Genomic DNA, 22,433 nt, shown 5'->3' with positions numbered 1-22,433 from the left:
AACACCCTCTAATAGGCTTCTGTGCAAAAGTCTGCTAAACAGTATAGGCTGGGGACCTAAGTTCAGAGAGGGTGAGTGATTTTCATGTTACTCAGACCAACCTCGTCGTGTTTTTGCTTGCAGAAAGAAAGGGACTTCAATCCCCATTGGAGCCGCTGGTCCAGTTTTCAGCAGGACCAAACATCTACAGTACCTGCTTTGGGATTAAACCTGGGAAACTTGCTCTGACTTCCAGAAAGGCAGCTCATGACTTTGAAGATGAGATGAGTGTTCCTGATATGCCTCAATATGAATGTAGGCATCCAACTTCAGGCTTCCAAGTATGATATATTTGGCCTGAATGAACCAGCAGGAGTCCTACCATCCGGCTTTGCAAACCACTGGGTTAGAGAGCTTCCACCAGAACACATATCATCACATCAAGCCAAAAGATCATTTTTTCATTCAGAAGAATGAAAGTTAAGGATAACAAAAGCATAGCAGACCACTAACGCCCAAAGAGCATCTCAATAACTGTCAAATCAAGTAGTTTCTCCACTTCATTCAGTGGCTCCTCTCCCCCAGACACTGCTATGCTGGGAGAAGGCATTAGAAGTGCAGGTAATGCAACACACATGAGCTCACCCACTGCTTTTAGCAGGCCTTGCTGCCCAAGTGCCCCAATTAGATTCCTCCACTTTGGTAATAAGTATATGCTGTCTACATCACATATTGTTCCTGTGGCAGTTCACTCTCTAACCCTTTTGCATTTGCCCATTTCCCCACATTTTCAAAAATCACTTGAAAACTTTTCCTTTACACTGGAGTCTTATTTCCCTTGTCATCTTTCTTCCTGAAGGAGGGAATACACTCTGCCTGTGCTGCCAGAAGCAACGATAAAGTACTTTAAGTACTTTACCACAGAAGTTCTGAGACATACCAGGACATGTTTTACTGGATGATCCCTCCATCAAAACACTTCTCTTATTTAATGGAGGACCAGCAAGCCTCAAACAGGCAGTGAATGACCATCAGGCAAGTGAGTTCCCAGTGCAAAAGTGACGGCAGAAGTTTCAGGAACATAATATATCTGCAGCAAAAGGATAAAATATGCAATCCACTTTGCTGAGATTTAAACCCTCTGGATTCTTTAGTTTCATTGCTACTTATTACTATTAATATAACAATTATTAATAGTTTTTACATTATTATATTAATTCTTCTCTTTTTTAGCTCCAGTCCTGCAAGTTCAAGTCCACAACAAGGTGGGTTATAAGCAGACTGTTCAATCACTCATATGTCAAAGCTCAGTTATTCAGCACAGATGCTTCCAGAAAAGAAACAATAACAGACACCAGACACTGGCACTGCTAAAATATAACTGTGCACATACTGGAAAAAAAGAGGGAGAATTACATATTTTTTCTTGCCACTATGCTCCTCTTTCTTTCAACCTCCAGAACAGAGAGAAACTAAGCATATACTTAATTTTCTATTTTGCTCCGTGCTAAATGTGTGAACAACAATAATTTTGCTGACATGCCCTCAAGCTCTAGCCAGAAGAAAGAATCACTGTGTTCCTTTGGAGTTTTTAGGGTGTTCAAAATTGCAGTATCCCACTTCCTTCCCAAATAAATTCATACAGTTTTATAGTTCCCCCAAGATGGAAAGCTAATCTGCTTGTCTGGCCAGTCCCAGACTCATCCTACTACTCTCCTCTTAGCCTCATCAAACTGCAGGGTCCCTCAAAAAGCACATCCCTGCTCCCAGTCACAACCCCTTTGTGCCACTGTCACACAAGGAGAGGCTGCAAGAGCTGGGATTGCTTAGCTTCAGGAAAGGAGGATTCAGGGGGTCTTATCAGCATGTATAAACACCTGATGGGAAGGGGTAAAGAAGATGGAGCTAGACTCTTGTGTTTTCCAGTGACAGGAAAAGAGGCAAAGGGCACGAATAGTAACACAGGAAATTCCATTTAAACATAAGAAAAAACATTTTTACAGTGAGGTTGACTGAGCACTGAAACAGGTTGCCAGAGAAGCTGTGGAGTCTCCATCCTGGGAAATATTCAAAACCTGACCAGACACACCCTGCTCTAGGTGACCCTCTTTGAGAAGAAGGTTGGACTAGATGATCTATAGAGACACCTTCCAACCTCAGTGATTCTCCTGTGATTCTGCAACAGCTCTCACCAGCTTTTACGCTTACCCCATGGAGTCCACCCCAAGGGGTCCCAGTCTTCATCCAGTTCCACTTGGCCTCTTCCCTTCTCTTCCCCATCTGCGGTGCAGGTCTACACTCACCATTATCTTTTGTCCTCAAGCACCCCCTTCCTCAGTGACCTTCCTATCTAGCTCCTGCCCCACCTTGAACAGGAACAGGGTGGTCATCTCCTTCATCACGCCTGAGCATGTCAGAGGAAGTCTCTCAAGCACATAAGGGAGATGCATCTCACACCCTGCTCCCTCTAGCAGGGTCCGTCCCCAGCTCAGCTGCAGCCTTTGCCAGGGAGGTTGGGGTTTGTTCTCGTACCCGTTCTGTGTGCTGAGAGGGCAGCACACAGCACAGCCCTGTCATTCACTGCAACTGCACAGGGAGAAAAATTTGATTTTTTTTTCCTTGCTAAATTTTATATTATCTCTGCTGATCACATGGAAAATCAGATTTTATTCTTCAAAAGATTCTGACTTGGGCAAATCTGGGCAGATTTGCTCAAAGGTGGCAGAGAGCACACCTGTGTCACACAGACCATCCTTCTGCTTTGTTTCAAGGTATGGCTACACAACATGGAGGAAAGGTAGCATCCAAAAGAAAACTTTTTCCTTTTCAAACACAGAGGAACCCTTTTTTTGCCCTAATTCTAGTCTCAAAAACGAGACAGAAATAGCTAAAATTTTCTATACAAATTGAGTCTGAATCCAGACATGGGAAAGTTTCAACTCATCTTTTTAATTTTTGGCAGAATAATTAACAGCCTCAAAGCAACAGCCGGATAACTATAATGACCATCATAATTATTCAGGGCCATCAGGAAACTGTTAACCACATGTACTGAGAATGAAACTGGGCAAGAAAAAGCAAAAAGCATAACTGCAAATATCTGGCCTCCTTAAACACCAGCAGGACATCCAGCTTCCCTGATTGCAGTATTGTTCTTTTTCATCCTAAAACGCTGCTCTCATCTCCAGAGATGATCTGTCCAGGGTGCAGATTACCCCTGCCATCGGTGCAAGAACACAGCAACGGCTCCCGTCAGAGCTGCCGTAGGTCTGGCTGGCCAGCTCGCCCTGGCTCCATGCAGTATGAATGAGGCTAAGCTGCTCCGAGAGACGGCTCAAGTGCACGGTGGCTCTGAGCCTGAGCTAGCGAGTGCTGCCAAGCCGGCAGCACGCGGAGCCAGCACGGGTGTGCCCACACCCCTGAACTGCTTATCAAGAGTACTCAAGTGCACAGCGCAGAGACGCTTGAGTGACTTTACACTGTGCCAGCCAGGTTTGATATAGCTGCCCTCAAATCAGAATGAATAAACTGTGCCAAAGCTCATCTCCTTCAAAGCCAATTAGGTGTCTCTGCACCGTGATCCTTTACTTGCAGTATCTGGGAGAGCTCATTCTGGGTCCTGAGCAAATGTGTGGAAGCCAGTGCAGGTCTAGCACTCCATCTAGGCTAAAAAGCCCTCTCCTCACCCAATCTCTGAGCAACATAATGCAAAGAAATGCAGCAGACATGAGCATGGGCCCAACAGGGCTTATTGCCTGGAGAGTGATCCTCATCAAACCCACATCATTTCCAGGGGAGCTTCCAGATATGTTTGCTTTCACTATGCTGCATAGTACCTATAAAATCTGGGCGCTTCATGGTCCAGACAGCACTCATTCACATGGCCTCAGAGTATCAAGAGAACACACTATAACCTAAGAAGACCAGAATTAACAATCTGTGGTTCAGCAGCCCTCGAGAAATCACCAGCTTTGTCCTTCTGACTCTGAGGTAAGACTTTCTACAGCGCTGTCAACCAGTTAGAGGCTAATTGAACCTATTCTTAAAGGCCTTCTTCCACAGTGGAAATCCTCCACAGTGGAAATCTTACACCTTCCCTGGCCAGCCTACTCCAACACTTGTCTATCATTTCTGCGTTGGGAAGACTTCCAAGGAAGATGCAGATACTATAGAAGCTAATGGTACAGAAAGCACTCTGGCATGTGGGATTAAGGTTCCAAATGTTTGGGTTTCTGCAGGAGAGCATGAGCACGCAAGCAAAATGAGCCTTGGGAGCTTTAATAAACCAAGTGCTAGCCTTACATGGAGTGCAGCCCATAAGATAAAGAATCTCTTCACAGAGTTTCTGAAGTCTTATTCATGGTCTATTTGTATATCTGCACTGATACTAGTATAGATACATCCACAGAGCACAACATACCCTTGTACATAATGACAAGGGAAAAAACATTGTAGTACTGCTTGGCTGAGCCTCGTGTCAGGGCAGTTTTACTGAAAACCTTTTTCCTCATTGTACATAGTCCACGGTTACGGTGGTAATAATAATATAGAACTGACATCATAATTTTCCCTGCCAGCATGCAGGAAAACAAGTCGCTGACATTTGCTTATTGGAGATGGAGAAAGCAATGTGCAGGTCTGAGTGCACACCAGGGTGCAAGTAAACAGCATAGCAGGGATGAGAAACGTGGCCTTATTCTCACTCCACTCTTCTCCATTATGTTCTCCAAGTAGCACCTCCTCCTGCCTTTCCTTGCCTCCTGCATCCATAGCTGCTCAGGGAATAAAAACCTAAAAACAATCATGAAATTTCATCCCAAGACAAGAAAAAGCAAAAGCAAAGTAACGTAGGGAATTAATGGAAAACATACCATGGACAAAATGCTGTGCTCCCCCATGTTTGGGAAAAAAAAAAAAAAAAAAAAAAACAAACAAAAAAAAAAAAAAACTCTTTCCCAGCAGTGTGTCCCTAATCAACTAATCAAGTCCTCAGGACGGCAAAGGTACAAAGGTAGTCCAAAAATAACACACACCACCACCTTGCTCCTGCTCTACTGATGTCGACCACTGCAGGACAAAAAGGACAACAGTGTTCAGGCACGGCCTTGCCAGTCAGCCGCTAGCACTGTCATCCTTTCAATTGCTCTGCAAGCTGCATAAAAATGCAAGGCAAGGACAGGGTAAAAGCACTTCGCACACCTTTTTACCCACAGTATATTCTATTAGCACATTTGTGCAATGATAGCCAAAATAGCTGTGAGCTGTTCCAGTGGCTTAAGGTACAACTGCTCGATCTACTTACCAAATCCCCTGCAAGGATTTGGATTTGGGGAAGGTGGCAAACACATGAAATTTTTGCTAATTTTCTTCGGTACTTATTTACTGTCTGCATCTGTGTAGCCACAGAGGAGAGTTGAAATGAAAATGTGCTCATACATGCATACACACCCTCACTGCCCAACAGAGGTAAGTAAGTAGGTAGGTAGGTAGGTGTGTGCACGTGTGCCCCTACGTACATCAAGCAGAGTGGGGGAGAGTAATGAGCAGAAGCCGTGATCTAACTCTGTCAACAGATGACTTTTATTTGCACTCGTTAGCACTGCCCTAGCATGTGTTAACACCACCCCCTTGGGTAATTTAAATTTATCCCCCCCAAAAAAAAAAAAAAAAAAGGAGAGGAAGGGGAAAAAAATAAAAAGGCCAACCGTATTTCTATATTTAGGAGGTTAGGATAATCGGGGTGGAAGAGCCCATCTGTTTGACGTTCACTCCAGCTGCTGTGGATGCGGAAATTTGTTTATTTTCTTTCCCTTTGCCCATTTTGACTTGTCCTGTCTGACTGTGACAGACACACAGAGAGCCTGATGTACAGTCCAAGCTATCTAGGTCTGAAACTATGCATTTTCCCATAGGAGTCACTGCAGAACCAGTTGGTCTATGTCACAACTGGCATTTCTCCTGAGTGACTATAAAACAATTTTTAATAATAAGAACAAATTAATGTAACAGAATTATTAACAAATCTGCATTTATAGCACAGAAGAGGAGAGCACAACAGAGAAAAGTAGAAAACAAGGCAAGATACATCTTGGGCCTCTGTAAAGGTCAGTTTTAGAAAGGCAGTTTACCACATTCTCCTTTTGTGACATCTCTTCTCCATATAAAGCTGTGGAGCCCTTCATTCACCAGCTAAATCTCCATGGAATGCCAACTTGTTAACAGTGGCATTAGCCACTGGATGGAGACATAGCCACATTTCTTTTTAAACTAACCCATTTTGCCCTTTGCCCTATGAAAGCAAGCCAAAGCTAAATTCAGAAGTGGCCTTCGATCACCCAGCTCCCAGAACTGACCAGGCTCTGATCCCAAAATGAAAAGGATGCAATTGCCTCAAACAGTCCCTTGATTGTATTTCTGTCACAGAAATGAATGCCCGCCACCCTTACAGGCTATAAGGTCATCATTACCTACATGTACTTAATGTAGTTCTTCTAATTCTGCTGCTAAATGCATCCACATAGCACGTAAGGACACGTCGCAGGCTGTTGAGACCATTTGCTATTTCTTTTATTTGGTGTAGGTGATTGCTTTTTAGTTTCACAAAATGTATTGATGGGTTATTAAATGTACTGGTGATCAACAGTAAGCCTGGATATATTTTATGTGATTAACATGCTAAAAGCCCTGCAAAGACAAGAGAAATCTTCTGGTGCAAAATTCAGAATTTCACTGCCAGGTTCTCCTTAAAGGTCTTTCCACAGCCTTTGAGCTGGGATCACAGAAGACGATAAGATGGAGGCCAAGCAGGTAAGGAGCCCAGGCTAATAGGAACAGATGAGGAAACGGGTCAGTTCGAGGCTTCTGCAGTCCTGACCTGCAGCACATGTTGCTAGCCTGGCTCCAGCGCTCCTCCCTCCTGCCCTGCAAACGTTGCCTCGCCTTCCAAATCACACAGAGCTGAAACTACTCTATTGATTTCCATGTGTGCAAGACTGGGACCTCAGCCATCACCTGAGGGATGGTAAATGTGTTCATAGGTCCAAAAACTTTCCCTTGGATAAAGCCCTCCTCTGGTTTATGTCCTGTTAGGCTCTTGCTTACAAGGACTTGATGGAGACAGATGACCACAGTTTGCAGGCTTACTCTTATGATATAACTGGTTTGTTTTTTGGTAGAGAGCATGTATTGGATGGGTTTCCAATTGTACCCACTGTGGCACTAGAAACAATATATTACCTCTTTGAATCTATGCTCCAAAGGGCTCATTTCAGTTTATGCAAGTCAGCAGGAACAATCTCCCTTCCTCGCTCAAAGCTCATTGCCTACCTGAGTGGCTTCCTCTCACACATCATCCATCACCCAGAGGTGGCTTCCTCTCTTCCCAGCCCACAGTGACCTGAGCTGTCTGTGGTCTCCAGCTAGCCACTGCATTCAATATATCCACATGCATCAAAGCCTATTTACTTAGGAAACGAGGCAGGCTCCTGCACCCATACCACCTATCTGTACCTCCTATCCTCTCCTCCTCCCCCGTCTCTCCCTGGTAACTTCTGAATTCAGTGGCCAACACTAAACAATTCTGACAGAGAAGTAAAAGCCTTAAAGACCTTACCTTTCTTCATAAAAGCTTCATGAAATGAGGTGGCTAGGTAGAGGAGAGAAACCACCTGCCAGGAGGAAAGACTGGGCTGGGCCCAACTCTTTATTAGACATGAGAGTCCACACAGATCAACCTCCAGGCACAAACAGGAAGGAAATGAGGTCTCATCCTCACCCACAAACCTAAAAAATTTTAATAGTGCTTCTCAGCCAAGCCAACCCCACTATTCACATTACAGAACCAAATGGTACATCATTTAACTTCAGAAACTGTGTTTTCACAATGTATAGCCTCCAAAACATGCACAGAAAAAGCCAGACCTTGTAAGGTTTATATTATTTAAACATGTTGGGAGGCTGTCATAAGAACTCTTAAATATCCTTGAAGACCTAAGGAAAGTTCTTCCAACTCTGAGGGTCACTTTTTTCAAGCAATGTTTAACCTTTCCCTATGAATTAGCTTTAGAGATATGATAAGCCAGTAAAAGCACAGAGAACACATCCTGCAATCTGATGTCTTGAAAGAAGTTATAAATAAAGAAGAGGCAAGCAAAACTAACAGTTATTTTTTGTCAATTCTTCAGGCTATTTCCTCCAGTGTTTATGAAAAAAGGCACAGAATGACACATGAAATTTCAGGTGAATTGTCTTGTGTTCGATGAAATCAGAAATATTATAACCCAGTGCATTATCTGTATCTAGGTCCCCACACCAATCTGAAAGATACACTATCCCATAATTGCAGATAAGGAAACAAAACAAAGAAAATCTCGTATATGTTCATTTTCATGAAAGATTAGCTTGCTTCAGTCTATATTTTGGGGCTTTAATTCAGCAAAACATTTAGACACTTGCTGACACATACACATTTAGACACACACACGTCTACCCAAGAATTTGCCTTAAGTCAGTGCTCTGCTGACTGTGGACCTTATTTCATTTTGTTCACTTCTAAAACTATTCTAATTCAGCGACATGATCATACAAGGAGGTAACAGACTTTAAGCAATTTTTAGCACATGCTGGCAAAAGTGAAATTTGAACTTGACTATCCACAATAATAGCCTGAATAATTATTAAACAATAATAACCAATTCTTGAAATCTTTCAAAAATATAGCCCAATTCTAACAATTATTGTGGTCAGGACACCAAAACACCATGCAATGGAATTTTGTTCTAATCAGTCCAGGGCAACCAAATTTGGAGTTCTGATACAACCCCCCCACCTCCGTCCCCCTCCATCCCCAGCGCACACACATGCACACACACACAAAACAAACTGATTAAAAGCATGACATATGTCAACTAGTATTTGTAGAAGCTATTTAGTAAGTAATATCAAATAAGTAAGAAGTGAATAAACCACAGAATGTTCACAAACAATGGAAGAATTCAAAGAAATGGAATAAGAATTCATTAAATAAATTATTTGCTATAAATTATTCACCTGCCTCTAATCTTACTACCACTCAGACTATAAAATTCATGCCATAAAAGATACAGGATACATAACAGGGCATCTTTAACTTATGCATTTTCCAGTACTGCCTGATTTTGACTGTCCAGCTTCATTACTGCATTAAGACAGCCTTTTGTCTTTAATCTGCTTTGAGCGTTACACATTTTTGTTTTAAAAGCCTGGTTAAGGAGACCTGCGTTGATTTTAAATTGCAGTTTGATTTTGAGTTTTTAGGATGAACTACACATTGGAGCTGAGAGAAAAATCCAAAACATCCTTTTAATAAGTTAGACCAAAATTAATGGAAGCTTTATGCAGCTGGCTGAATTCCATGAGATGTCCACACTTTAGGCCCATTTCACATAATTTCAGCGGGAGGGTGGGCTTTTTTTTTTTTTTTTTTTTTTTTTTTTTTTGTCCAACAAGCAGATCATTGACAGGAGGTGACAGTGTCAGTGTCCCCATCAGACCCACTTTTTCCCCTCCCTCAGCCAGCGACTCTGACAAGGTCAGTGGCCCCAGGGGAAGCTCAACACTTGAGATGGGGCTGCAAGATGAGGTGCCAGTAGCACCCTCGCTACACTGGCTCGCAACTAGAAATAACTCAAAACACCAGAGGACACAAGTCCTAATCCCAGCCTGCTGCTGACTTCTCAGGTGGCTTCCCTTCTCCATGCCTCACCTTCCCTGTCTGTCAAATGAAGATAAAAGATCACTTTTATTTCACACAGAGCAGACAAATGAGCCACAGACCATGAAGCTTCATAATGTCTGCTGACAGCCAAAGGGAAGCATTCCAGAACGAAATGTAAAATACAATCTATTATTATTTTTAGCCACAAAAACAAAATCCCAGAAGGGGTTCTCACGTATAACCAAAGATGAAGACAGTTTCTTCATCTTGTTTTGTGTTATGACATGTTCAAACTGCCAGTCATATCCTGTTACTTGTTTGGTCTCTCAACAGTTGTTCTACTTTTTTGTGCCATATTTGTTTACTTTTAATTAAAATGATGACGATTGCCACTGGATTTCTGTGTTTGTGGAAAACTAATGCAAATTGCAGTTATTTGGTTATAGAGGAAGAGAGTGACTGGTTCTTATAGTTGTCAAAATAATCTCAATTGCCTCCAGGGTAAACGCTACCACTGCTGTTGGCAACATGCTGCAATTAAACACTACACCTCATCATCCACATATGCTTTACTACTTTGAAATGAGAGCAGATTTGGTTCTGCCCAATTCCATCATTCTCAGCCAAGTAGTAGTAAGCATAGCCTTCAGCCCAGTGAATGTCAGGTATATTTATCAAGTCTTAGCACAGCACAAGATAGCTTCATACTGTGTTATTACACGTTATTACACAAGTGTTCTTTCTACAGTACTTAAGGGTGCTTTGCCAGACCTTCTGTACAGCAGGAGAGGAGGTAAGGGCATCAGTGATCACTCAAGGACTCCTCTCCCAGCTCCCAACCCAAAGACCTCAAAATCTCGATAAGCTTTACTGTGACAATTGCTACATCAAAGCCAGGTAGAATTGCTACAGCGCTGTTGAAATAAGGAATCATGGAACAGTCTCCTCTCCTTGCTTATCTTCAACATAAATTCATATCAGCTGGGCTTTTTAAAAGGAACCTAAGGGAAGTGAGTGCTTAATTCCCATACGTACCTTGGAAAATCCCAGATATGACAGACAAAGCTCTCTACATCTTTTTCCATTTCCAGAACAAAGTCACAGTATGGATAGAGGGTGGATAACAAGGAAGGACTGAAATTGTCTAGATGGAAAATAAGGTTCCCTAGAGCAACAAGGATAATCCTTTAAAATGCAGGAGAAGAGGATCCGCTCTTTATTCTGTGACAGTGTCTGGGGTAACACATCTCCACCAACCACTACAAAACTCACGCCGAAACAAAAAGTGAAGAAGGGCTGGTCACACAACAAAGCGTCATAAGCCTTTCCAGCCTAGTCACAGTTAAGCTGCCCCTTGAGGGTCTCACATCGGAACAGAGGGGGGCAAGACTTCCCCCTGAAGCCACAGATGGCTTCAAAGACTGCCACTAGCATCACTGGTAACACCCAGAACACAAACAGGCAGCAAGCAGGGGCAAGGCACCTGGGCACTGCAAATACATATACACCCCTCCCCAGCACCCCTGGGCCACCTCTCTGCAGGCCCTCTGCAAATACTTCTGCAGCCTTTTACTGTGGAGGCAACCAACGCAAGGAAGGGAGAATAACTGCATTCAATTTAGGCATTGCAGGTTTTCTTTAAAGACTCAGAAATCAATAACCATCCAAGAGCCTTTACCACTAAAATCCAGGAGGGAAAGAAGTCAGTGCAGCACTGAGTACATCAGCACGCCCGTGACTAATGCACAGGGCTGGCAGTCAGCAGACACAGTCTCCAACCCCGGAGCAGCCACGGGAATCCTGCATGACCTTGGGCAAGGCACTGCCCATATCTGAGCTTCAGTTTTCCCATCAACCCAATACGGATGAAGATCTAGATAACGTGGCCGGTACCTAAGTCAGTGGAGAGAAACAATATATAAAGATTAGCATTAGAAATGTGGATGGTTGGAGCTCAGTGTACACACGAAAGGCTTTGAAAAGTTTGTGAGCCTTCTTTTTCATGCTCTTCATCTCCTTCTACAAAGTAGTTATCCAAACAAAAAGTACTCTTCCTATAAAAGTAGTATTTATCAAACTCACACACAGTATATGAAGATAGTACTGCATATATTTAGATCACTGTGCAATTACCAACTTTTGTCCGTGGCAGGGAAATTGTACCCTATGTTACAGAGGGGGAGACAGAAAAAGAAGGTCAAAGTCAGCCTGGGGCAAAGAAGAGGCAAGGAGCCAGATCTCCAGGATAGCACTGGCCATACTCAAGGAGGCGAAGAGTCAGTAACAAACCTCTCATGGGCTTGAACTGGAGCTTTATCAGGCACTAGATATATACAGGACAAGCACCTATTTTTCTGCACGCCAAAGACTGCATTTCAAGCCCCCAGACATGCAGCAGGACACTGCAGCAAAAGCAGCTTTCAGAAAGGAGAAGACAAAACAGCTTTTCAATCACTTAATTTTGCTGCAGATTTTGGCCTGCCACACTATACCCTCTTCCCCAGCTAGGGTGCCGCATGCTCCTCTTCCTCATCTGCTAGACATCAATCTGCCACTTGAAGCACTCACTTGTCTCTGATCCTCAACATGTATTTCTCACCCTTTCTGCCACTGCAAAACATAGCTTGGAGCATGGAAATTGCCCCACTAGCAGCAGCTGGGAATGGAGCCCACACACCCAAATCCCCAGTGCTTAAGGACAGAAAAAGGGGGAAAAAAAATAAAATCTTTCTCTCCCCTTAAGGTCTGTTTTCTTTTTCTCCTTTACATGCATTGCATCATTGCTGCTGAATTGCAGCCTCAGAAAAGGAAGGGAAAAAAAAAAAGCCCAAAAGGCAGCCAGGAAACCCATAGTCCATTGGCTTTCCTCCATGCGAGGCGAGCGGGCTCCTTCTGCTGCAGTGCCTTGGCAAGCACACCTCGCTCTGACTCAGCACCTCGCCGGCACCTCCTGTCAATGATTCCCACAAACCGCTGACTCCGGAAGGGCTCTTTGCAACGAGGATGCAACGCAAGCTGGCAGTGGCAGGGCGCCTCGGCTCCCCCCTCCACTGACAGCAGTCGCTTCTGTTTTGCCCCTCTGGCTCAGGGCTGGAGCTCCTGGCGGGCCAAACTAGGGGACATGGAAGAGGGCCAGAGGATGGAGATGGGGTGAGTGGGGGAAATCTGCCACATTGTAGCTGTTCTGTGGATAAACAGACATTCATTGTCAATCTGGCAACCAAAAATGTGGTCTTCAGGAAAAGAAATAAAATAAAAAAATAAAGCTAGTGGAAATAGGGACAAGAGCAGCAAGAACAGATGAGACTATGCACCAAAAGCAAAAAAAAAAAAAAAAAAAAAAAAAAAAAAGGGAAAAGAAAAAGAAAAAGAAAAACTCAAGAAGCTAACACAGAACAGTCCCCAAAGAACAAGCAAAACTCAGCCCTGCTGCAGCCGCATATAGCTGAGAAATGCAAACCTGCACTTCATATCATCGGTAGCACAGGAAAGGAAGGTGCTGATTGTGGATGAGTCCCATAATATGGCCCAGGGTACACCAGCTGTTTCAGGGCAAAAGGAACAGTTGCCCTTGACGAATGAAAGACATCATGATTCTGCAGACAGACTACGGCTATTCTGTCCCTCTGCCAAGTAGCCAAGGTCCTCTCAATCTCTTCAACATACGGCCAGGAAGCCAAGCTGGTTATGGAGCTGCTAGTCTGGAAGCCAACAGAGATGCTCAGACATCATACTCCTCAGTTAGTGAAGCCCAAATGGGCCCTCAATTACAGAAGGAGCCCAAACCACACAAGCCCAGCAGCCTGCTGCAGAAGGCCCCTGGCATCTCCTCTCACTGGTCTTTGGTAAAACAACAGGGTCTGCCCCTGGGAAGCCCCCTCTCTCCTTCCCCAAGAATCTCTGAGGACATCAGACACCAGGCCCTGTCCATTAGAGGTAGTAGAGCAAGCAACACCCAGAGGACAAAGGGACCCAGAGAATTCCCTACACAAACACCCACCAATCTGTATTTTACAAACTGTCACTTCAAAAACTACCATTTCAGAGTGTGGCTGATGCTGACAGACTGTATAGGAATGCAGGTTGGTGCAGGTTGGTCTGAAGTTGGAACAAGAGGCTCCAAGAAGCTATGAGCTTCAGGCTGACACCTGCAGCATACCAATCCCTACAACACAGTGCAGTTGCGACTGTTGCACAGTGAAAGAAATGGACAAAATAGCTATGCTAACAGATGGTTAAAATGCCCAACATGTCTCCTAGTCGGTGGATCCACAGCTGCAGCATTCATCACTGCACGATGCACTGCCTGGGAATCCAACATGGGTGAAAGGACGGAAACATCAGATTGCAAGATGAGTAATATGCAGAGTCTGTCTGTCTGGCCAAGGCTGAACAGGGAGAAAAGTTAACTAAAGACCTAGTCTCACTACAGCAGCCTGGATTTACCAGTGGCCTCCTGATCAGGAAGAGGCTACTTAGAGCACAGTACAGAGGGAAAGCAAAGAAGTAACAAAAAAAAAAAAAAAAAAAAAAGGTAATAACAGCTGAGTTCAGCAGCACATGGAGGAATTGTCTAAGTGTCACAGCAGGGTGTGTGTTACAATTTTGCAAGGTCTTAAAGAGCACCACTACCTGGGACAGTCAGTCCTAGGTTATGGTAGAAGTGAAAACACCACAACTGATGCAAAAGTAACCTGAGTCATAAAGTAATGGTGACCGCTGCATAATCAAAATCAACATCCCTGTGAGAGAAATCCTGTCCGAAGACAGCAGCACAATCCTTAAGCATTAGAAAAAACAATTACAAGCAAGCTGGTCAAAACAGCCTAACTCCAAAAAGCAGGAAATTTAAGGTTGTTACACCCAGTATGGTGGTTACTTGAAGCAATTTCAGCAGAGGCACTGGAGAGGTATTTGGTACCCCTGAACAAAAAACGGCTAAGAAGCAAGGAAATGCATTTTACGGTCAAACAAAAGGAACAACAAGCCATTCAGTCTAAGTAGGCACTTCATAAGGTGGAGGGCTGAGATGGGATTGAAGGCCAAATCACAGGAGTCAAAAAACAAACAATCCTTTAAGCATATTCAAAGGACAAACTTAAAGCTGCTGAACAGGAGAGTAAAATGTCCAAAGCGGCTGTCCTGCTAGCAAAGATATGGAAGTTTTTGCTAAGCCAGGTGTTCCTGAAAATTAGCAACACTTTTTTTTTTTTTTTTTTTTTTTTTAAGAGAAGGTTCAGGCTATCCTGGAAGGGATCACGTAAACTGGACCAATTCCTTTAACCCCTAAATGGGAGACAAAAGAGCTTGATCTCTGTTCAAGGGAACTTGTGCCCTTTCAATCTCCTCAAATTTGGGGAAGAAAAGGTCAGGACTAAGTGATTAATTTTCACTCACTTCAAAGCACAGCTAGTAAACCATTCTGAGCAGGAGGCCAGTTTGGTGCCAGCCCCAGCCCTACGTTCCCAGGCTGTGCCTGGGGCTGAAGACTCCCCTGTCCCCGGGGGGTTACTGCTAGGCCACCCAGGTTTGGTGTGCCCGCCTGAGCCCACAGCTGCTGTCCTCAGTCAGTGGCCGGGCTCGGAGGGAAGCAGCCCTGCTCCCCCTGCCCTTGCACTGGCCCCAATTACAAGGGATTACCCCCAGGTTTCATACCAGCCCTGGGGTGGTTTAATCTATTCCTTAATATCTGGGAAAGGGACAGTGAGCTGGCAAGATGATTTTGGCTGGCTGAGACAAAATAAGATTGTGAGAGACTTCCAAGGGATCTAACTGAGCTAGGCAAGCGGGCAGCATGATGCGAGATGAAATGCAACGTTATCAGGCTGACAGTAATACAAACTTGAGAGAATAATCTGAACGACTCACATACGATGGGGCTCTAATTTAACTGTAATCACTTGAGGAAAATATCTTGGTATCACTGTGAACAGCTCAGTGAAAACATCTGTTCAATATAGAGCAGTGGGCAACAACAGCAACAAAAAAAGCTGTTAGGACATCTAAAGACTGAGGCAGAAAAGGATGCTGAGGTATTAAAATGCCATTGTGAACAGTGATAGTGCACCCTCAGTGAGGACTACTATGTCTAGTTAGCTCATCTGAAAGCATAGAAGGGACAGAAAAGTTTAATTATTCTTCAGTAAGTAACAATTACTGATCAAAAGAAACTTCCAAGCACTCTTAAAACTGGGACTATTTGATCCAGAAAGGAGTTAGATAGGAACAAATTATCAGATGGGTATCAAGAAGTGAACCAGGTGCTTCTATCAATCATTTTTATCATTTTTTTTCTTTTTCTGCCTGCCTCTTCTTTTTTTCAGAGAGATGGAGAGAGAGAGAGAGAGAGAGAGAGAAAGACAAAAGGCTGTTCAATACAACTGAAGAACAGGAAATGTGACCAGACATAAAGGAACAATTATTCTTTTTCTTTTCTTCTCTGTTTTTCTTCTTCCTGTTTGTTTGTTTTGAACACAGCCCATAATTAATCACCAGGAAAGATTAGCACATGTTATCAGTAAATTAAATAGCTCAGCAGAAATCAGAGGCCCATACATCTATAAAGATATTGGGAACATTCACAGACACATTAAATAGAGTCAGAAAAAAAGAGCATACCAGCAACTCACCCTCATGTTTCCAGGCATTAACCAACTTCTAACTAATGCGGATTAGGAAGCAATGTTCCCTCCCCATGGGCATGCAGACAGGTTGAACCAACCCACTTACTCCTGGCAGGTGCTGTTATTGCACCAGTCAGGGGGAGAGCTGAATGCAGACAGCTCACCTGTAGTCCATACAAACCAGGAGCATAAGGTCTGGGTATCCAGCAGCATTTCACATCATCCACCAGGTTAACTCAACAGGCTGCAAGACAGGGCTTAGCTGTCCAAGCTCAGCCTTGTTGCTGACACGGAGAAACTTCTGTGCCTATTATTTTCTGAGTGAAAGGGACCCCTTGAAATGACATTTTGGTATTCCTCAAAATGTAGAAGCCTGAAGTCCAGCTGTATCTGAGTGCAGCTCAGACACTGGCTTTTTCTTGCTGATGCTTGTGAAACAGAACCCAGCTCACACTCTTGTACCTCTGTCGACTCATGAGGATGTGAAAAAAAAAATGCACAAGTTTTTATCCTTAAGTGATTTGATCCCTCTAATATAGAAATCCACCCGCATGCAACTTCATGTAGATACGCAAACACACAAGTGCTGCTGTACTGCCAAGAGGTGAGCTGTGACTCCAGGCATACACAGGTAATAAATGGCTGTGCTCAGTCTATTAATCCTGTGCTGACTCTTTCCGGTGAGCGCTCTGGAAAGGGAAACAAAGATTAACAAAGGGGTTCTATTTCTTTAATACAAAATTGTCATATTTCCTATTCCATGTTCTGCTTCTTTTGGTGCAAACTGTGTTCTACACTGCAGCGACTAAGGAAAGGACATAGGCATGCCTTCCTGCATGGTGCACAGGTATATGTACATATGGTGTTGGTATACATGTGTCAGAACTGCAAAAATAATGGGCAGGGACTATCACCAATTGCAGGCAAATATCACCAATTGCTGCCAGCTGATTTTAGCACTATTGCTTTAAAATACTCTTTAGAAATAAAAAAAAATGAACAACTTGAGCTTTTAGATATACTTCCAGTAAACCAAACCTTATCACATTTGGGATGATTTGTAAAATCAAAATTGTATTTCAAATGAAAAACATGAAAATTGGTCAAGAACATAGAAAATTGGTCAAGAACATAGAAATATCTTATTTAAGCACCTTCAGGATGAAAAGTTTTGATTTCTCACATCAATTCCTTCTTGCTTAGGATGTTCTTTAAATTATAATAATAAAATTCCACATAGAAACACAATATTGGTTGACCTGAAATGAAATTCCTCTCACAAATTTCCTTTCAAAAGTGTAAGAGAATTTAATTTCTATTTCCAGTCAGAATGAAGCCAGATTCCTCAATCCTAATGCAACAGCAGACTGGTCCTTCACACAGCTCAAGCAATGAAGAAAAAATGAAGACAAAAGCCAGAATGGTCAGAATTGACCTCCAAATCCAAAGAGTTGACAACATATAAGGGAGAGAAAAAAAAAACAGTTCACTGTGCATAAACAGAAATAGTGTTCTCCTTCCCTAGTGCGTAAGACGCAAAATATTTGTGAGAGAAAAGTAGGGTGGTACATGACCAGGAGCCCTGCAACAGTGACTTCTGGACAGCAGAGCTGGGCAGATGTCCTATATGACAACAGCTACATGATTTCACCTCTATACACTTCAGTTTTCCAAGCTATAGATCAAAGTGACTTCCTTAACAAAGTGAGTTTAGAGACTCTCAGTTAGCTGATGTTCGTAAATGACTGTTCAAACAGAAGGCAGACTGTCTTTGTTACACTACTGTTTGTTTAACAACCAGGAGCTAAATTTCTCTCTGAACATTTATAAAAGCGAAGGCAGCGTTAGTGCTCCAAAAGGAGAAAACCACAAAGAACAAATTCTCAGTGCATGCACTTCTTGAAATAAACCCAGGTTAAAAGCACTTCACTTAAAAAGAACGATAGTAGCATCCTGCTAAATATAGATGACTCACCATAATTTAGTAGTGAACATCCCTAAAGAGCACCATTACCGTATTGCTTAACCTGCTGCATAAATTCAAGTATTCTCCTCTGGTTACAGCTTGGACCAAGCCACTCAGAACTACTAGCATCCACTGACCTTCAGCAGCTCAGGAAGCCTCTCTGAACCTCCCTTTCTTCATCTACACTGTTGGTATAATAAAATCATCTTCTCAATGGAAACATGAAAAATGATTTCTAAGTTTCTTAATGAGTTGTTTATGCCATACTTGGTATATCCACACTGCTACTGAGGAGCTAAATATAGCTGTTCTTGAGACACTTTGAGATCCCTTGGAGAGTGCAATCTTACAAAGGAAATTCATATTTTAGGCAATACTGAAGGAAAAAAATATAAAGAATCAGTTTCCAAAATGCCCGCTTTACAGATGCAAGAGGTAGTTAACACATCTGTGCTTACCACTAGGGACCAAAGTCAGATTGTGAGCAAAATGATTTATCTCCACATCAGCAAAATGATTTATCTCCACATCACAAAACCATACTGCTTGACACAAATGGCAATCTGTTCCAAAAATGCCTAAGCATCGAAGAGCAAAGGACTGTTCCAGTCCTTTCCTACTCAGGCTGAGGACCTGAAGCAGAGCTGGAAAGAAAACGTGAATTAGCAAAAGGATGCTGCAAGGCCAGAACTTAAACGTATTGTGTCCACTGTGAAAGTAATCTCCGATTGGCAGGACTTCAGAGCAGGACTGAAAAGGCCAACCTGTGTGAAAAGCTGCAGACCAGGTGTTGCACTGATCCAATCATGCCAGACCCCCAATCTAGCAAGATCCAGCTGCCCAGACCGTAACATACTGACATCTCACCTGTTGTTATACTACATCACAGGATCCCAACACCATACAGTTTAAGAAAAAAAAAAAAAAAAGAAAGAAAGAAAGAAAAAAGAAAATTCTTTGGATTAGCTGTATCTGATGTGCGATTTCTAACACATCTGAAAATTTACAGGATGCTATTTCAGGCGACGTAGAAAGATTGATTCGCCATCACCGGTTTGGTTTTGAAGCTTTAAACAGAACTCTCTCTCATCCTTCCATAAACTTCTAAAGGGAGTCTGCAAAATATTATTTCCACAAAAGTTATTATGCTCATAAAGCTTTAGAGGGAAAACAAAGACACTGCCCCTGCCCCAGGAGCACTAAACATAGCTATTATAAGCCTAGTGAAAGCAGCCATCTAGCTCTTGTTAAAAAAGAATCACTGCTACTCGACAAATTGCAAAACACAAGAAAATAGGACTGTAATACTTGATTGGCATTTCACTACAAAGTCTGACTATACTTTACCATAGGCATAAAGTGTGAGAATGACAAAATGACCTCCAGGGACTTTTCTTTCTTCCCTGGGCATTTTTCTTTTTTTTTCTTTTTTTTTTTTTTTTTTTTTTTTTTTTTTCTCTTTTTTTGGTGGGGAGTGTTAAGCGTTTCATCTGATTATATGTTTTTTTGCTATCTGATCCTTTAACTTTTACATTTTTCACCCTACATTTCACCATCCTTCCACCATTATTTGTTACTTTTGCATCTAGCACCATCTTTTTTTTTTCTCCATCAACTAAACCAACCTAAAGCATCAAAAAGAAAAATCACTCTCCCTAATCAAACTTTGCAATTCAGAACAGAAATATACTTACTAGTCTCCTGCAAAAGTTATTTAGAGCAAAATCTCCCGTTTTTCTTGCAACTTGCGTGAGTGTAGCTGTGTTCCTTATGCTTCACCAGGGTTTTCTTTCTGGTTTCAATAACAACCAAAAAACATGGCCATACTTCTGTGTAACACAGAAGTGACCATGTACCATCGTTATTTTCATCTACTACCAGCTTCTAAAGACTCTGCCTAAGACAAAAAGAAAAACAAAATCTTGGGGGGCAGGTGGTTCATTCAGGTATCCTTAAACCTTAAAGGCAAGTGCAAGAAAAATTGTTATACTACTGCATACAACTATTTTATGCAAAGCTGTGTTTATGTGCCTAATACTCTCTGTTGTCATTGTCTCAGCATGTTCTCAACCCAAAATGAAAAATAAATATTGAATCAGTCTTTTTTTCTAAAGAGATAATAAAAAGCCTCTTTAATTTTAACTTTAAATGTGGTTACTGTTATAAGCTTTTGCATAGTTATCATACCAACAGAAACACTTCATCACTTATATGTTTTTAACTGCAGTAGGCACAGTAATTTTCTAGACAGTTATATCTTTGCAATGTCTGCAGCCAAAAAGTCATGGCACTGAGAACCTAAAAGTGAATTTCACTGAACACTCTTTGCAAACTCTGAGAAGTACAAAAGGTAAACAAATAGTGCGAAATGGCTTAGATTATCTGTTCCAGTTAAATGCTCATAAAAGGTTATTTCCTGTGATTTTTCTCTTTGAAGCCAGCAGGTGAAATTTCTAGCTTGTGTGGGCAACTCGGACTCCTAAACAGTTTCTGCAAAGAGGACTTGGGGTGCCTTTGGGGCTGAAGCATTTGTGAAAAATTCGCTTTATCCACTACACAATTTGCTCCTCTGTAGGTCCCGTGCAGAGGGGAACAGCTTGCTGTACCTTGAAGGACAGTCAAAACCAGGCACAGCGACCAAAATAGCAGGATCCATTCAACTCCAGGCTGCAAGAAAGTTTTGTCCAGACCTTGCAGAGATTCGCACACATGTGACGTCTCTGGTATTCTTGTGGAAGATCACGATATTTTTTACTGCCCTCCCGCTCTGTCAGGAAGCACTTACAGCCCATCGCCCAGCTCCCAGGTTGCGAAGGTGGCCCGTAGAGCCCTGCTGGCTCTGCAGGGCTGTGCGCTGCTCACTGCCGAGCAGACCTCGACAAAACCGCGTGCTGCACCTCTGCACAAACGAGCAGCCCCCAAGAAAATTACTTGGTAGATCTCAGTAAAACGTAACTGATTCTGCAGTGCCTGTTGTAAACTTTGGCACTGCAGGATCACACAGCAGTAGAGTTGGAAGATCACTGGAGGTAAGACATCGCCACCTGATCAACAGATGAGTCTGAACGTTTCACACTTTGTAGGTACTTCCGTTACCCTTATCACAGTGCATCTCGGTGCTCTCCAGCAATACACCAAGCGATGTGAAGAGCATCTGCACGTGCGATCTGTCCTCTCTCCACAGAGTGGACCAGCTATGCATCTTATTTTGGAAGGGCTCATGAGGGAGGTTGGTGGTGCAGCGGTCTGGGTCTCTCTCCACATCCCCAGGGCTGCAAGCTTATCTTTTTGGCAGGACACAGCCAAAGTCTGCAGCACGCCTCAGGCAAGCGGCAGTGGTGCTCGGGGTGGTGCCCAGCCCCGAGGGCCCGGGGCAACCCATCGCCAGCACCGCAGTGCACTCCGCTCCTGCAGAAAGTTCCCTGCTGCTGTAGGGCCTGAAGTACACACCAGAGTTTTCCATCCAGGTGAGCTTACCAACGGGCTAGGCCCAGACAACGGAGCACGATGCAAAACCCGGGCACTTTCCAGCAAGTTTTACAGCACCGTTAGAAATAATAATAAACGGCAATAATAAGAAGGCGGAGGGGAGGCAGCAAAAGCAGCGGAAAGGGAGCAGGACTCCTTCCCCACGCCTGCCTGCAGAGCGCTCGCCCGCCGCCGCATTTCCGAGCATCACCGGCGGGACCGCGAACGAAACTTCCTCCGCCGCCGGCACCGGGCACCCGCGGGCGCGGGGCACCCCGGCGCCCCCACCCCACCCCGCCCGCCCCACGGGGGGCGGCCCCGCGGCGCGCCCCGTGCGGAGCTCGTCGCCCCGAAAGTTGCGGCGGCCGCCGGGCGCCCCGCTCCGCCGGCGGCGCGGCTCGGCCCGGCCCGGCTCGGTGCAGCACTCACCTCGCAGGGCCAGGAGCGCGGCCAGGGCGGCCGGCACCCACCGCCCGCCGCCGCCGGGCCGCCGCCGCGTCATGCCGGGCCGGGCGAGGGGCGCAGCGGGCTCCGGGCTGCCGCCTCCGGGCACGGCGGGCGCCGAGCCCTGCCTTCCCCCGCAGCCGCAGGTGCCGCCCGCCAGCGCCGCCGCCGCCGCCGCCGTCCCGGGACCGCCCGCTCGCGGCGAGGCGCCGCCGTGCCCCAACCCCGGCAGCCGGGGACGGCGCCAGGCGGCGCGGCC

At 44.1% G+C, this 22,433-nt stretch overlaps 1 protein-coding gene across 1 annotated transcript in view; it reads right to left on the bottom strand.

Moving 5' to 3' along the window:
• Nucleotides 1–22,224, bottom strand: part of IGSF11 (immunoglobulin superfamily member 11) — a 109,887-nt gene extending 87,663 nt beyond the window's left edge. Inside the window, exon 1 of the mRNA XM_062571857.1 lies at nt 22,160–22,224. The gene's annotated coding sequence lies outside the window, so the exon portion shown is untranslated. The remainder of the gene's footprint in view (nt 1–22,159) is intronic.
• Between the last annotated feature and the right edge of the window lie 209 nt (nt 22,225–22,433).

Source organism: Rhea pennata, chromosome 1 (genome assembly GCF_028389875.1).
Source record: "Rhea pennata isolate bPtePen1 chromosome 1, bPtePen1.pri, whole genome shotgun sequence".
NCBI lineage: Eukaryota > Metazoa > Chordata > Aves > Rheiformes > Rheidae > Rhea > Rhea pennata.
This window is presented reverse-complemented; position numbering and strand designations above follow the sequence as displayed.